The 18,167-nt window shown below is 41.4% G+C and overlaps 1 long non-coding RNA gene across 1 annotated transcript; it reads left to right on the top strand.

Moving 5' to 3' along the window:
• Nucleotides 1-3,290: 3,290 nt before the first annotated feature.
• LOC138190457 (uncharacterized) lies at nt 3,291-17,276 on the top strand. The gene is made up of 3 exons (XR_011176435.1): nt 3,291-3,375; nt 15,153-15,282; nt 16,510-17,276. It is a non-coding gene; the product is annotated as an uncharacterized lncRNA (long non-coding RNA).
• The last annotated feature ends 891 nt before the right edge of the window (nt 17,277-18,167 follow it).

Below are 18,167 nucleotides of genomic sequence, written 5' to 3'. Positions count from 1 at the left end.
GAATTCTTTCAAATTTTTTTCGCCAACCGTTTTTTTTAAATATTATTCTAACCCATTTCGAAATCGGTCGTTTTTAAAAATCTGAAAAAAATTCTGAAAAATCTAGTTTTTCATTCCGATCATACCGACACCTGGCCGATGATGGGCCGATTTTTTCATCTATTCTTTTTTTTAGCACTTTAAACATTTTCAACAAACGAAACGCGATCTTGAAACGTTATGAAAAATCTTCAAAAAGTCTCAAAAATCGAGTCTTTCATGTCAATCATTTTGACATCTGAACCATGATGGTCCGATTTTTTTCGATTTTTTTTTAGCACTTTTAACATTTTCAACAACATTTTCAATGCATAACGTTGCAAGATAGAGTTTCGTTTGTTGAAAATATTAAAAGTGCTAAAAAAAATCGAAATAAATCGGACCATCATGGTCCAGGTGTCAAAATGATTGAAATGAAATACTCGATTTTTGAGAATTTTTGAAGATTTTTCGGAATGTTGCAAGATAGAGTTTCGTTTGTTGAAAATGTTTAAAGTGCTGAAAAAAATAAGAGAAAAAATCGGCCCAGCATCGGCCAGGTGTCGGTATGATCGGAATGAAAAACTAGATTTTTCAGAATTTTTTTCAGATTTTTAAAAACGACCGATTTCGAAATGGGTTTGAATAATATTTAAAAAAAACGGTTGACGAAAAAATTTTGAAAAAATTCAGTAGTGCCGTTTTTAGATCGTAGAATCGTATAAAAAATCGCGGAACGAATCAAAAATGGTGAGGGAAAAAAGGGGTAAATTTGACATGGAATGCCCTATAAGTATAGAGTAGAGGAGCTACAGGCTCTCGTGCAACTGGAAGTGTCTCCGTACTGGAAAGAGAGAGAAGATGAAAGGTAGTTACCTATCTCTCTTCAATGACGTATTCTAGAGCGAAAAGGGTAGTGGTCTCACATTTTCTCTCTCTCTCTTGCTCTCTCTCGCTTGTTTATAACTTCATAGATCAAGATTTTACAAGTTCAGCTTAATATTAGTTACTCTACTTATTTGAAGGGGTAACACGATTGTAAATACAAAAGGAGAGTGCCTTTTCGACAATTTTTTTGGATGGAAGAAAAGGTAATAAGATAATAATATTTAAGGGAGTTACCAGCCATTTATTTAAATATAATACAAAAGATCATTGTCAACAATTATTCAAAAATGGCGACAATGGAGCCATTCTTGCAAGTTATGTTGAATTCTGCGGCACGCAGCGTAACTGGTGCAAGTTTGAATCTGGAAAAAAATATTTACAAAATCACTTAATCTACATATTATTAGCTACAGCAATGCGCGGGGAACTTTAGGGATATTGACTTTTTGTATAATTGGCGAGTATTTGAATGAAAATGTTCAATATTCGACAAAAATAAAAACGGGCACTTATTTGTAATGAATATTGTCTAAATTAACTTATCGAAAATCCCCTGCGTATTTATATAGCTATTAATATGTAGATTAGGTGATTTCTTATTATTTGTTCAGATTCAAATTTGCACCAGTTACTCTGCGTGTCGCATGTTTTCCGAGAATAGCTCCAGTGTCGCTATACTTGAATATTTGTTGATAATAATTTGTGTATTATGCTTAAACGCATGACCAATAAGTTCCTTAATTATGATTATCTTATTACTCTTTCTTCCATCCAAAGAAAAATTGTAAAAAATTTGAGGTTGCTACTGTGGTGTCACCCGTTAATAATTGTTTTTCTCTACTTTATGCTTATTAATAATATTTTTATAATTTTCTTGCTCTGCGTGAGAGGAGCGCTTGGAGCTTTTGAGCTCCAGTGCCTTGAGTCTTCACGTCCAATTAACCAATTCTCTAGTCACTAATTATGATGTAACTATTATTCACCTATATATATTAGGGTGTCCCTTAACAGGGGTGTTTCCAAATTTGTATGCTCCCAGGTGCTCAAACGCTTCCAAATCGATAAAAAAAAATCCTCGAAAAATTTCAGCTCTTAATATTAACTCTAAGATAGTCCGCTTTCCCGCTAAATTTTTTTATGGAAATAGCATATAAAAATTATGTGTTCTTTTAAACTATGTACGTTGGTGACGAATTGACCTACAATAATGAGAAGTACATAATTTTGTAGAAAATTGGACGCTCTATAAAAAATGTCTCTTACGATTTTTTGCCAAGTCTACTGGTACAAAAGTTATTCGAGCTCAAAGTTTAATTTATAGAAAATCATCAATATTATCGAGTATATTTAAAGGATTAGCAGTTGTATGATGAAATATATTGCATTTTTCTTCCAGGTTATTTTATTTCAGATCAATTCAAGTGATTACATTATGTTAAAACCTCAATAGATGTAAATTGAAAATCATATTTTACTGTTATTAATCGATACTGAGATTGATGCAACTCTAAAAGAATTTAAACTATCTTGTTTTATGTTGATATTGTAATAATTGATATTTTTAGTAAAATTGATTTGTTAAACTTGAATTGATCTGAAATAAAATAACCTGGAAGAAAAACGCAATATATTTCATCATACAACTGCTAATCCTTTAAACATACTCGATAATATTGATAATTTTATATAAATTAAACTTTGAGCTCGAATAACTTTTGAACCAGTAGACTTGGCAAAAAATCGTAAAAGATTTTTTTATAGAGCGTCGAATTTTCTACAAAATGATGTACTTCTCATTATTGTAGGTCAATTCGTCACCAACGTACACAGTTTAAAAGAACAACACATATTTTTTACATGTTATTTCCATAAGAAACTTTAGTGGGAAAGCGGATTATCTTAAAGTTAATATTAAGAATTGAAATCTTTAGAGGATTTTTTTTTATCGATTTGGAAGCGTTTGAGCCCGTGAGAGCATACAAATTCGGAAACACCCCTGTTAAGGGACACCCTAGTATACATAGTCCTATTCGCTGTTGTACTTACATTTATCTTCTATATACTATAATTTATTCTATTATTGTGATATATTGTATTGCCAAAGGTATAAAATTAAATCTATCTATCTGTCTATCCATCCATATATATATCTATCTATCTATGTATCTATCTTTCTATAGGTTGGACACTTTCAGAGCCGCCTTTCCTACTCTATCGTTATACCTCTACGGCAACAACGCGTGCGTGCCTTACGAGCGACGACTCCGTGTCCAGTCGAGTAGCGCGGGTCTCGAACTATGCAGGCGAGGCACGCATCTCGGTCTTTGTTACTGTCTTCAGTCGTTCGTACGCGTTGCAGTTCGCAGCACCGAACGAACGGCCTCATATCAAATTCAAGACATTCGCAGGGATTATCGCCAGACTCCACACCGCACAGCAATCTCACTCTTGCAGCAGCCCCTTCCAAAGGTAAGAGGGCGGGCTAGCCTCACATGGCGGCAGATAACTTGTAGGCTAGGGTGTACCAGAAAAAAATTTTTTTTTCAAACGCGCATCAAAATTTCAGCTGAACATCTCAAATATAATGTCTTAGCCAAATATGAGCTCTTAATATTGATATTAAGAGGTACCGATTTTATTTTCTCAATTTTCCATTTAAATAACACATAAAAAACACGAAATTTTTTAGATTTTTTTGTCTCGTAAACGGCTTGACGTATAAAGTATGCGAATGCAGATTCTTATAAGAAATTTCACACTCTATAAAAAAGTATTGAGATAGAATTTTCCTAACTGTAACCGATTAAGAGATATTCACATATACATATTGAGTCATCTTGAATATGTCGTAATCGGTTAGAGAGACGAATTTAATCTCAGTCCCTTTTTATAGAGCATAACATTTCTCATAAGAATCTATATTTAGCTAGTTTATAAGTCGAGCCGTTTACGAGAAAAATGAATTCAAAAATGTTCGGATTTTTTAGCAGATTATTTATGTTACGTCCGGCGTACCACCCCCGTCTATTTTTCCTACTCACTAAATCTCCCACATTTCATATATTAATATCATAGTCTCTGTCCTGTCCTCTAATATCTATCTAGCCTCACACCACTCACTATTGCCCGTACTCAGCTAATTCCATTCCCTTCATTCTGCATTTCCTGCACCCGTACATTTTGTCTCTAGAGTCACTCCTGTTCTAAGTCTGAACAACGTCACATCTAGACTTCTTACACATCTTTCACAGCACACTTCATTCCTACCGCTATCTCAACTTCTTCGCAATAAACATATAATTGCTATTTCGAACAAACCCAAAGTTATTCAACCCTTATTTTACAATGACGCGGTGACGTAAGATTATTGATGAGGTTGACGTTAATGACGATAATGTAACGATGCTTGTTTACGAAGACTCGTTGTTTCGCAACTTTCAGATTATATGGAATTCAATAAGCCGTTAAACAGCAAAACAATACATTCATATTTTGAAATCTTAATTTCTGCGAAGTAATTATCAAATTTTCATTAAGTGATTTTCTTTCCAATGGTTAGTTACGTTGACGTTACTGTGAACTTTAACATCGAAAAATACTTGGCTTCACATCAATTCGCAATAAACCCTTTCATGCATACATTTTCCCTTACATGCGATGCACTTGAAATTTTGCATTCATGGGCTTTTGGGGTTCGCTGATTACGAATCTGAACTCGAAATTTAAATATTCAAAATGACGAAACTCGACAATTATTAATTAGTACGAAAAACCGAGTTTAAGAAATAAAAAACTGCAAAAAATAGGTGGGATGCTGAGCATAATTAGAGGATTAGGATAACTACACAATCAATCAATTTATCTGGAGGTCGATGGACCGCAGTAAACAGAGAGACATTGATTACACAGTGGAACTATCTTCTACAATACAAAATTAATTGCGCATTTCGCGTTTACACAGTTCACACCAGGCTGAAAGCGGGCAAAAGTTTCACAAAAATGTAGAAAAAAACGGTCGACGCAGGAAGTTTCCAGAATATTTGGAGTGTTCAAATTTGCAAGAATGAAAATCTTAGCTGATCCCTTTCTCGAGATATGGGCATTTTAAGATTTGAACTATCGGTACTCGCCGATCCGTAAAATAAATATCGACAGTTTGAGAATCCTTACATTATAATCCAAAACTTCTTGCTCAAACTATCTGTATTTCGTGTTTTTGAGATGCCTAAACCAAATTTGAGTTTGTTTCAAATAGGAATTCATTGTTTTATTGTTAAAAACAATTCGTAATTATAACTGCAATCGTCGAAAAATAAAAAATTACAGAAACAAGACAAGCATATCATATTCTACGTATACTGATTTCCTAGAGATAAATTACGAAAATTGAAGATGAAAATATACATTAATAAACAAATAAATATATATTAATAAACAATATTTGTATTTGAATAAACAACAACTCTGAAATTAACAATTCCGAAAACGGTACAGAAAATTACTCAGTTTGCATCATTTCTGGCAACATGCTTATGACTTTAGTTCCAAATCGGACAGTAGATGGCGCATCGCAGTCCACAAGAGAGATATTACCCAAAACGTATAAAAGCCCGTAGGAAATTTGTTCAAATTATACAATTTATGTGATACCCTCATCTCAAAATGAGTCATGGCGACAAAAGTTCACATAACGATAATAGGAAGAAAGTGTGCGCACCATGCGGAGCAAAGATCAAATTCGGAAATAGCAAGCCTAAAAAATTTCTCATCAATGAAGAAAATCATATATGTATACTAGAGAAATGTATTATTCCTGAGCTCCATATCCTATAGGGTTTCGTGAACCACTTATTCTGGCAAGGTTTAGTAAAATTATTAGGCGAAGAAAAAGCCCTCTTATGGCCAACGAGACTAAATCTCATTTCCAAAAACTACCACGGAAATGCATTTGAAGGCAATGCATGTAAGAATTTACTGCAAGAAGCAGACAAACTCAACAATCCGGATATTAGTGGCCATGTAAATATTTTCGAGATCATACCATATATAACTGCTTTTAAAGCGATGAATAAAATCGTAGATTGCTGTTTTACATCTGGCAAAGTTAAACCGTCCCTCGATACTCGTTTACAAGAATTAGATGCTGCTTTAAAAAGTATTGATGGCCTCTCAGAGACGTTGAAAATCCATGTATTGCTTGCACATGTGAAAAAAGGTTTACAATTCATTGGAGATAACAATGGATTGGGTTATTGGTCTGAACAAAGTGGAGAGGTCATTCGCCATAATTTCATGGAATTTTGGAACCGTTATAAGGTGAAAAACATTTATCATGAAACTTATGTGAAGAATCTTTTTAAAGCAGTCGTCGAATTCTCTTCTCTACATCTTTAAAGTTAAACTCAGATTCATTTTCCTGCAAGGAGAAATTTCACCTTATAAAGATATTTAAAGGAAGAAAATAAAGAAAATCAATAAAAAAAATAAAAACATAAAAATGAAAAAAAAAAATAAAAAAATTATAAAAAACCAAAAAAAAGTGGAGCCAGTTAACCACTACGTCCTCGCCGTTGGCTCTGGATTACGCTAAATGTGGTTGGGACAGTTTCTTTGTTAAATTAGGGTTTCAAATCACGTGGAGGTGCTAATAAATTTAAAAGATTAGAACAATTTTTTCCAATTTATTTTTCCTTTACATAGGAATAATTGCTAACAGACTCATTCTTTTTGCAGTATATCTCTAAGAGATCACTATAGTTAAAATAGAATATGGTTTTCTTATTTCTATAATTTTTTATTTTTCGACGATTGCAGTTACAATTAGGAATTGTTTTTAACAATAAAAAAATTAATTCTCATTTGAAACAAACTCAAATTCGGTTTAGGCATCTCAAAAATACGAAGTACAGGTAGTTTGAGCAAGAAGTTTTGGATTATAATGTAAGGATTCTCAAACTGTCGATATTTATTTTACGGATCGGCGAGTACCGATAGTTCAAATCTCAAAATGCCCATATCTCGAGAAAGGGATCAGCTAGGATTTTCATTCTTGCAAATTTGAACACTCCAAATGTTCCGGAAACTTCCTGCGTCAACCGTTTTTGTCTACATTTTTGTCAAACTTTTGCCCGCTTCCAGCCTGGTGTGACAAATAACCAGCGAATTGTTGCATTCACAACTCTGTGATTGACGTAGTAAAATTGTTTGGGCCGTGCGCCGATATTTTGCAACGTCGCACACTTACACTAGTCTACTCATGGGTGATTAACCGATCACACATTCGATAGAAGAGTTCGGTTTCCACTCTGTGCGTACGCTTCGCCTCGTTCGTACCGCGGTCGAGTACAACACCGGATAGCTACGATTCGTCTGGCTACGCGACGATACGCGTATCGCTTGTGGACTCAACACACGTTGTAATCGAGATCAGTCTTTGTGAATAAAAGTGTTATTCTTTTTACGAAAATACCGAAGGTGGAATTAGTTATCTACCACCCTGCGCTTTTCCTCCAACCGTGCAGATTCAAACCCTCTCTCGCCAACCGCGCGAATATTTGGTCCTTCGAGCCGGATCGCCAGTTGCGAAAGTGGTGAGTGCATCGGGTTTTCGTGAACAGAGATTGACTCTCCATCAATTCACAGTGCTACGAAAAGAGTGCATTACTCGTTCTCCTGTGACGAATCGAGTAATCCGACGTAATATTCGCGTCGAATATTCTACATTGATTTGCGAGTGCTATACACGCCGAGTGTACGAGAATCGTTCAGCCGTGACGGCTCTCTCTCTCTCTCTCCCTCGCCGCGTCGCGCTTCGCGTCGAGCGCGAACCTTATCTTGCCTATTGTTCTCTCTCGCCTTACACAGTGTATCGAGCTCGGTACGCGTACGAGTCTCGTAAACGTAAACATCGCGTCGAAATCTCTTCGCGTCGGATGTCTTATAGTTTACCACAGTGAAAATTATATACAGTCTCGCGCGACAGGCAAAATAGAGGCATAGTATTTCGTTATATTATCATCGCGTGTGTGGCATAGTGTTCCGGCCGAGTTCGCTTGTACTTTTCGTACGCTTTTGTATACCAAATTTCTTGTGTGACTTCTCGCGCGGGAATACATATTTGCCGCTCGATAATCGTCGGCTTTGACTCGCGATCGCTCATGGCGTGTTCACTATACGCGCGCGGTACGTCGTGACGTATTCACGAGTGTGAATCGGTTTATCGTAGTAAGAGTGCGTTCTCGCTCCATGCCTAGTTTTTCGAGTATTACTGCGAGTATCAACGGTCACGATGGAAGCTCATTTGAACAACCTTGGTACGTCCTCCGGCCTCATCTTGAAGTTTGAGTTAAATTTGAAGAAGACGGCGCGTGAAAAGCGCACTCCAACGTTCATCGCCTCACGCAGCGAATTGCTCAAGCAATATTGGCAACATTATCTCAGCACATACCTCAAATTCATGCAGGTTCCGGGAGCTGGAACCCCACAGTACGAACTCGACGAGAATTTCACAGCCGTGCAAGACGTTATCTTGACACAAAAGCTCTCCTCTTCTCATGGTTGCCCGAGAAGCCGCCATCAGCCGCGCCTGCTGTCATGACACAGGCGATTCCTGCTCCTACGGATTCGCTCTCTAGAAAACTCCCCAACTCGAAATACCTAATTTTTCCGGTGAGCTATGTGAGTGGGAGACTTTTCGCGATCAGTTTACCGCAATGGTACACAATCACCGGGGTCTTTCAGCCGCGGTGAAACTACAATATTTGAAGATTAGCGTAACTGAGGAGGTTGCTCAACTCCTCCAAAATATCGCTGTGTCTGACGCAAATTACGAAGACGCGTGGCAATTGCTAATCGATCGCTACGACAATCCGCGTATTCTTGTGCAAGGTCATGTGAGAGTGCTACTCTCTCTCACCGCAGTCGGTAAAGAATCCGCGTCCGGAATCAGAAAGTTGCTCGATGCACCTAACGAATCAGTGCGCGCGTTGAAAAACCTCCAACAGGTCCCGTGCAACATTGGGACGCTATTCTCGTCGATCTCACGTGTCAACGCCCCGATCAACGGTCTCGTAGAGATTGAGAAACATCTTTGGGAGATTCACGATAATTCCCTACATGGACACAGTTGGCATCGTTTTTGGAAACGCGTGTTCGTGCTTTGTAGGCTGCTCGTCCGGCCACGACGGCCTCCAGTCACAACAACTCATCGCCTTCGCTGGGTTCCAAGCCACACAAATCGAACGTTTCGTCTCACACGGTTTCAAATACTTCGAACGACAACGCAAACAAGAAAGGACGTAAGTGTCCACTGTGTTCAGAGTCGCACTTCATCGGCGCCTGTACACAGTACAAGAACGGTAATCTATCACAACGTGAGAAGCAGGTGCGTCGCCTGCGCCTCTGTCGAAATTGTTTAGGTGACGGACATCTCGCCGCAGAATGTCCTTCGACCAAGAAATGCCTCGTGTGCGGAAAGAGTCACCACACGTCATTGCATGCCACTGATCACAGCTCTGTATCCGCGGCGGAGGGTGCGTCACCCTCACCGGACAAGAACTCGTCGGCTGGCTCCGCAGCCTCAACTCTAGTGCAGGCTAATCATGTGAGCAAAGTCTTACCTTACACCAAGACCGTCCTACTCGGTACTGCTCTCGTCACACTCGTTTCGGAGTCAGGACGACAAGTACCAGCCCACATCCTCATCGACCCTGGTTCGGAAAGATGCTTCATCAGTGAAGCGTCCACGCAAGTGCTTCAAGTGACACGCACACCAGTGTCAACTCCCATCAGCGGCGTCGCTGGTGCGAAGGCGGGTCTATCGAAAGGCATCATCTCCGTCGTAGTGAGTTCACGGGTCGATCCTTCGGTACAAATCTCCGTTGCCGCGTATGTGCTCCCGCGAGTCACACGTTCTCTACCGTCTTGCGCTGCTCCAAAAGTGCGATCGGATCATGTTATTGATCTCACACTTGCCGGTCCTGAGTTTGACAAACCACGAAAAATCGACATGCTTCTTGGCGCAGACGTCTATCGCGAATTACTGTTGAGAAGCAATCGTTTCGGACCTCCTGGCACACCAGTTGCTCAAGAGACAATTTTCGGATGGATTCTGACGGGTCCAACATCGACAAATCCTGCTTTGTCAAACAAGGCATCGAGTAGGGTTCGAGCCCACCACTGCAGCACCGAGTCAGACCTCTCTGAGCTCGTGCGTAAATTCTGGGAACTCGACGAGCTCCCGACCAAGGAGCATCTCACCGAGGAGGAAGAGAAGTGCGAGAGTCTCTTCCGTGGTACTACGCGGCGCGATGAAACGGGTCGCCACGTAGTACGACTCCCCTTCGGTAAGGACCTAGTCAGCTGTCTGGGCGAGTCCCACGCGTTCGCGTGTCGCGCGCTCGTTCGAAGTGAACGTCGCCGCGAGTCCGAGCGACAACTTGGAGCGGAATATTCGCGATTTCTTTCCGAATATCTCTCGCTTGGCCACATGGAACTAGCTCCGGTCGCGAACGCTGGTGCCTGTGCACCTCGGTATTACATGCCTCACCACGCTGTTGGGCGCGAGGTACAAGGTGCATCGAAAATACGGGTCGTATTTAATGCATCACATCCAACATCGACTGGGATCTCTCTCAACGACATACTGCTTCCAGGGCCGAAGTTGCAGACAGACATATCGGCCATTCTTACGCGATGGAGAAGACATCGCGTAGTGTTCGCAGCGGACATAGTAAAAATGTTTCGACAAATTCACGTGGCGCCCGAGGATTGCGATCTTCAGCGTATCGTCTGGCGAGAGTGTCCTGAAAGTCCTGTTCAAGATTTTCGCCTCCTCACCGTCACGTACGGAACGACCTGCGCTTCATACCTGGCCATTCGCACGCTGCAGCGACTCGCTGAGGACGAAGCTCAGCAGTTTCCAACAGCTGTTCACGCTCTTCGTCATGACACTTACGTCGATGACACTCTTACTGGCACAGACGACCTAACATCTGCGAGATAATTGATGAAATCTCTTACAAACCTCCTGAAGAGTGGAGGTTTCGAACTCGGCAAATGGATGTCGAACCATCCTGAACTGCTAGTCGGCATTGGCAACTGCGAAGCGTCTTCTCCATCTGCTCGAAAATTCGAACCGAATGAATGGGTGAGAACTCTTGGCGTCGTTTGGACTCCTTCTGACGACTCCTTCCGGGTTAAACTTAATCTGGATCTGAATCACACCACAGCATCGAAGCGATCGCTTCTCTCCGAATTGGCACGAATATTCGACCCCCTCGGATGGCTCGCATCCGTGCTCGTATACGTGAAGATTTTGTTCCAGGATACATGGATCTCGGGAGCTACGTGGGATGAGCCTCTACCTGCGGAAACGCTCTCTCCGTGGCTGCACTTGCGATCAACGCTTCCACGGCTGGAAGAGCTCGTCATACCGCGTTGGCTTGGTCCCACAACTCATCCGCGTCGGTATCAGCTTCACGGATTCTCGGATGCGTCAGAGCGCGCGTACGCTGCTGCAGTGTACGTACGTGTATGCAGTGAAGATGACTCATACACCGTATCCCTTCTGTGCTCGAAAACGAAGGTCGCTCCAGTGAAATCCGTGAGCCTCCCACGACTCGAACTATGTGGTGCCGCACTACTTGCACGTCTCATGACGTACGTGAAGGCCACGCTAAAGGACGATGTCACAGAAGAATCATTTGCGTGATCTGACTCCACCGTGACGTTGGCGTGGATACACGCTCACCCTTCGCACTGGGTAACTTTCGTCAAGAATCGTGTCGCAGAAATCCAAACACTGCTGCCTAACACGACGTGGCAGCACGTAAAATCAGCCGAGAATCCAGCAGATCTCGCAACTCGAGGTATCACACCAGAGCAAATCCTTCAAGCGGACCTTTGGTGGCAAGGTCCAAGCTGGCTGAAAGGGCCTCAGTCTGAATGGCCGCAGCGCAAATTGGCATCTGTTGATATCACGGATCTCGATACACACATCGAACCAGTCGTGCATGCTACATGCATCGCAGAAGATAATGAAATTCTCTCTCGATTCTCCTTCCTGAAACGCCTGCTTCGAGTGACAGCATGGTTTTTAAGCTGCCGGAATGGCATCCCAGCCGATCATCACGTTGCTCTGGAGGATTTACAACTCCTCAGTGCTTCAGAAATTGCAGCTGCTCGTGAGCGATGGATAATCGTCACTCAAAGAGTAGCATTTCCCGACGAAATCGCTGCTCTACAAAACAAGAAACTGTTGCCCTCGCGCAGCGCCCTCACTCGACTTAACCCGTTCCTCGACGATGGAGGTGTACTCCGTCTTGGCGGGCGGTTTCAATGCACTGTTCTCTCCTACCAGGAACGCCATCCCGCCATACTACCGGGATCATCGAGATTCACGGACCTCCTCATATGGCGCGCACACGATATAACTCTACACGGTGGTGCACAGCTCACGATGAGCCATCTACTACGGTACTGTTGGATCCTAGGCGGACGCAACAAGGTTCGTTCGCTGGTGCGTTGGTGCGTCGAATGTACTCGACACCAAGCGCCAATACCACAACAACAGATGGGTCAACTGCCTACCGCACGAGTTAACAAACTTTCTCGACCGTTCGAGAAGGCAGGATTGGATTATGCCGGTCCATTCTTACTTCGAGCGAGCTCTGGTCGGGGACGAACAACATTCAAGGGCTACATCGCGCTCTTCGTCTGTCTCGCAACGCGAGCCATTCATCTCGAGGTCGTAGGAAGCTACACGACTGCATCATTCCTTCCAGCGTTCAAACGCTTCACGGCACGTCGCGGTATCCACTCAGAACTGCATAGTGACAACGGCACGAATTTCCGCGGAGCCGACCAAGAGCTTCGACACATGTTTCTCGCTGCTTCAGCAACTTCGCGAGAAATCGCGTCGGTCCCAGCCAACGATGGAGTGCAGTGGCACTTCATCCCGCCGAGTGCACCACACTTCGGAGGCCGTTGGGAAGCGGGAGTGAAATCCATGAAGTATCACCTACGACGAGTCATCGGTGAGACCATCATGACCTACGAGGAATTCGCCACCGTGGCAACTCAAATCGAGGCTTGCCTCAATTCTCGACTGATCGCTCCATTGAGCTCAGTTCCGTCAGACTTGGTCGCCCTTACCCCCGGACACTTCCTCATCGGTGGTGCTCCTACGACACCACCCGAACCGAGCACTCTGCATGTCCCGTTGGAACGACTGGGACGTTGGCAACTCACAACTCGCATGTTCGAGAGTTTCTGACAACGATGGTCGCCAGAGTACCTGCATCATCTCCAACAACGGAACAAATGGTTGAAGGAGACTAAAAACATTGTCGTCGGTGACCTCGTGCTCCTCAGAGACGATCTGCGTCCACCAGCCAAATGGCCTCTCGCCCGGGTGACCGAGACTCACCCCGGACCGGACGGACTCACCCGAGTCGTTATGATCAAGACGGCCACCTCTTCGTTCCAACGACCAATAGTAAAACTCATACTTCTACCAGTGCGCGAACCACCGCTCTACAACAAGACTTAGTGCTTCGCAAAACTCCCCCCTTAGTGCTCATGGTGGGCGGTAATTGCGCTCGTCATTCAAGAATGATTACAGAGATGATAAGATTACTTTTTGTACAATCATCATTCTTCCAGTTGGCTTCGTTGTGCTAACGAGGCGGGCGGTATGTTCGGGCCGTGCGCCGATATTTTGCAACGTCGCACACTTACATTAGTCCACTCATGGGTGATTAACCGATCACCCATTCGATAGAAGAGTTCGGTTTCCACTCTCTGTGCGTACACTTCGCCTCGTTCGTACCGCGGGCTAGTCCAACACCGGATAGCTACGATTCGTCTGGCTACGCGACGATACGCGTATCGCTTGCGAACTCAACACACGTTGTAATCGAGATCAGTCTTTGTGAATAAAAGTGTTATTCTTTTTACGAAAATACCGAAGGTGGAATTAGTTATCTACCACCCTGCGCTTTTCCTCCAACCGTTCCGATTCAAACCCTCTCTCACCAACCGCGCGAACAAAAACCAAGAAGCATAGTCTGCTGTAGAAAGTACCACACGCACCACAGTTAAATAAATTAGTGTTTCCAAGCATTCATTTCCCTTTCTGCGTCATTGACTCCGCTCGGACTCTCAAATTCGTAGTTGAAATTGACGTAGAGATAATTTGCTTGAATACTATTTGCATCATTATCGGTGTCAGGTTATTGGAAAATGTCCTCATAACGTTAGAGCCTAGTTGTCGGCGCTATTTTGTCACCAGATAACGTAAATTTTTAATTTTAATGAAGACAAATCGTAAGTCTTGGGGTTTCAAATTACTTATATCACATAAATTAATGCAACATAATTAATAATATACCTGTTCTGCCATCCACACACGAAAAAACACGGCCAACGGTCAGCTGTCAGCCTGCTTGTATTAGTTTGATCATTTTCCACCAGATGAAGCATTGCAGTGACAATCCCAATACCGATAGTAATTTCGAATACTCGAGTCATTCGCTACATACTTTTTGGTTTACATATCATCCTGTTTGTGAATTCAAACGGACGTAAGGTTTTTTGTCTACTGTCCTTATTTATTCTTTTTAAACTGTACAGAGTATTACTCATACACTTACTTTCAGTGATAATGAAGGTCATCCTCTAAGTAATCGAAATCTTTTTTCTTCCATTATTGCTAGATAGAAATTTTATCATACATATATATTGTAACGCAGATGTTTGCTGTACTTCGGCCACACGGAAAAGTGACAGAGAATTTACCGTGTGCACAATAATTTGGCGGCCTGCGATTTAACCTGGAAAAATTTGATCTTACAAAAGATATCGCGAGATTCTGTTGGGCGCTTGGCGTGGTCAAAACACCTCGAAATCTTTACCTTTGCTAAACGTCGGCTAATATGCTCGGTATCTCAGTGTTGCGGAGAGGGGAAGGGTAATTTTGGAGAGAAAAAGACACTCAACAACAACACGCAATTTAACAACAATAAAGTGAAATAATATGGTCTATCAGCGACGGTACAAAGAGAAAAAAAAATAATTAAAAATTCGCTCTTCGCGATCCAAAATCAAACACCAAACAAGTTTTCGTAATCTACGCTATTTCTTAACCTATCGAGCCTTCAGGTCGCTAACTAACATCTAAACTCAATGATCAAAAGATTCAAATCTGCAATTCTCAATTCTAAACCCAGACGTACTCAATATTATAGCAACAATTGCTACGAAACCGAAGCTATCCTAAGTCTGGACGGGCACGCTGACCCGGCTGCCGAACAGATGACGTTCTCAGTATCACCCGTCTCGGAGCTTCGGTGCGACCACGAGATGACTTAAAATCAGGTAAACCTTATTTTTTACTTCACCTAACGCAACTAAATCTAAACTTTACTAAATACTATCCTATACTCGACTTAACATCACGAAACCGTAATTAGATTAACCTTTAGAGGACAGGGATTTGGGATTCTTGGTCTGCATCAAAAAATGCATAAAAAGGATATCTAATATGTTAAAACTATCATGGGAAAAGTGTCGATCATGCGTCGCACCCGTATAGGTGTGTTCCCGTCCTCCAAAGGTTAAGCACAATCTCAATTGTACTCAACTCAACTTAAACGAAATCTGAACGATACGCAACTCGACACAACGAAAACTAAATCGTAACTCGAACGTAATCGGACTAGAACTAATTTCTCGATAACTCAACTTAAACTACCTTAACGTAATTCTAATCTTAACTTAGCTGAACTAAATAAAATCAACCGAGCTCAACATTAGGCGAAACTCAACTAAAGAAAATTCTTAAACTAAATCGTAGTTCAGACGCAATCTAAACTCAATAACATAAACTTCGTATCAGAAGCGCTACCTAAATAGACACAACGAAAACGCCAACCTTAATTATTACTTAATGAAGGGTTACAAACGCAAACTCAACTAAACGCAATCGCAACGCATCCGAACTAAAAATTGTCTCAAAGTTCTCAAACACGCTATTCGCTACTTCGAATACTCCATTTCGGCAAGTCGCGACCTACACGAGAAGTGACACTGAAAAACACGATAACGCGACTCGATCCTGTACAACGGAATTCGGGCTATACGTAAATTTAAAATGAAAAAGACACAATTCGGAAATGTGACTCTACTCAAAATTCTCAACACAGCATCATTTCTTCAATCCCATAATCCGAAACTCAGGCTACGGTCACCAAACCAAAGAATCTGCAAACGAATTTCGAATACTTTCCGACAACGCAAATCGACAATGGCTATCCGTTATTCGGCAAGCCTTTACTCAATTCCTTCCATTTTTTGTTTTTTATCATTAATATTCTTTAGTATTGGATTTATACACACAAAAAGTTTGGATAAAATCTGAATGTTACTTCTATTTTTATTTTATTCACAAATGCAAAAATATGCTGTTACTCCATAAGAACCTATGTTAATTTAAATGTTGAATAACTTTTAAACTGTGAAGTCCATCGACTGCAAATTTTGCACACGCATTCATACAGGTAAAATGAACAATTTGTCAAATTTTTATCGTTTTTCTAATGCTAGAACCATACCGCAAGAACATCCTTAAGCGTAGGAGACTTCGGCGCACCGGCCACCAACGGGAATCGCGTCCGCCTTGGATTCCCGCAATGCAGTGATCTTCACTGGCTCCCCTTCCGCAGCTTCGACATCCTTCCTTCGAGATCGTCGCCATTCCGTCACTCTGCAATTTCCTCGAATTCCTTGCCGACTTCCTTGCTTGATGCCGTTGAAACTCGAAAAAAGAAACAAAAAGTCTGAAATATCTTATTCGCTACTCGCTACAGTGCCCCCTCTCGAAATTTCGGGTTCGTGTCTCCAGTTCTGGCGCTCTTTTTCCAACACTTCGCTACCCGATATCGAAAAACCCTTAATTTCGGTTCCGCCTAGGGTTCAAGGAGCCATTTGTAACGGGCATCAAAAATGCCACGTATACATACGTATATACAATATACGTGTTTAAAACGGTGATGTCAATTCCACAAATAATTATCAATATATATACAACAAACTGTTTAAAATTTGGATAGTATTTTTTCTGCTGGAACAAGGTCTACAAACTATAATTTTTATCACATCAAACAAATCTTTCGGAAGTAAAGGATTTTCCAATGTAAAGTTTTTCGGTGTCGTAGGTCAAGGGTAGAGAAAAAAAAGTCTCATCTTACGTTTCGGCCCTTTACAGTCCTCAGAACTGTAAAGTATAATCTTAATTTACAATCAAGTTTTTGAAATGTGCGTAAATTGTTCAATAATGCAACAGGAATACAAAACCCTCGGATATTTACGTTAAGCATACATGAAACTTAGTGCAAAAAAACATTAATATTCAATTGAACTCAAATCATAAGCAGAGCGAGAAAAGCCGGGTTATCAACTACAAAGAAAGAAGAGTTCGGTTAGGTTTATCGTTCTTGTGGAACTATATCCCCACTTGCATCCACCACTAAACTTTGCACCGTCCTTACCGGAAAAAATTAAGTGACGAACGCTATTTGTTTGGATTCTTCAGTACCATGGCTAAGTAAAGATATTTTACAAAATTTCGAGACGGTTGTCAACAGTTGCCGAACTCGTACGTGACCGGGCAAAAATGAGGAAGCAACGAAGAAGCAAGTTGACAAAACTAAGTGTAAACTAAGCTAAACATGGCATCCGGTCAAATCATCATGGCGCAAACAATCTAACTATCAGCTCTATTATCGATCTATAGTTAAATCATCTGTCGTGGGAAGGACTTATCTCTAGAATTTACTGGAAATTAAACGATGGTATACATCACTCAACTTGTCGGTATCCGATGTAAGATTCACGGAACTTCTGTCAACAATGACACTGCACATTTCCAGAATAAGCCTTTTTCTGTAATCTTTCTCCCGGCAGAGGATACTAACACCGTTAAAATTAAACGAATGATGAAGTTATGTTGCGTCTGTGCTCATTAATTATTGTTTTGAAGAGTCTACTAGTTTGATCGATATAACATTTGTAACAGTCGTTAAACGCAGTTTCGTAAACTAAATTAAAACACCTATCTGTCAGAACCGTATCCTTCGGTAAAACAAACAGTATTACCAAATTGTTGGTGCTTCTAAGGACGCAACCAATATTGAAAATACTCAATGTTCTACCTATTGATTGTGGTAATCCTTTGACGTAGAAGAAACTAAAGAACGATTGAT

This window comes from Neodiprion pinetum, chromosome 2 (genome assembly GCF_021155775.2).
Source record: "Neodiprion pinetum isolate iyNeoPine1 chromosome 2, iyNeoPine1.2, whole genome shotgun sequence".
Lineage (NCBI taxonomy): Eukaryota > Metazoa > Arthropoda > Insecta > Hymenoptera > Diprionidae > Neodiprion > Neodiprion pinetum.
The sequence above is the reverse complement of the archived record's forward strand: the minus strand, read 5'-3'. Positions and strand labels throughout refer to the sequence as shown.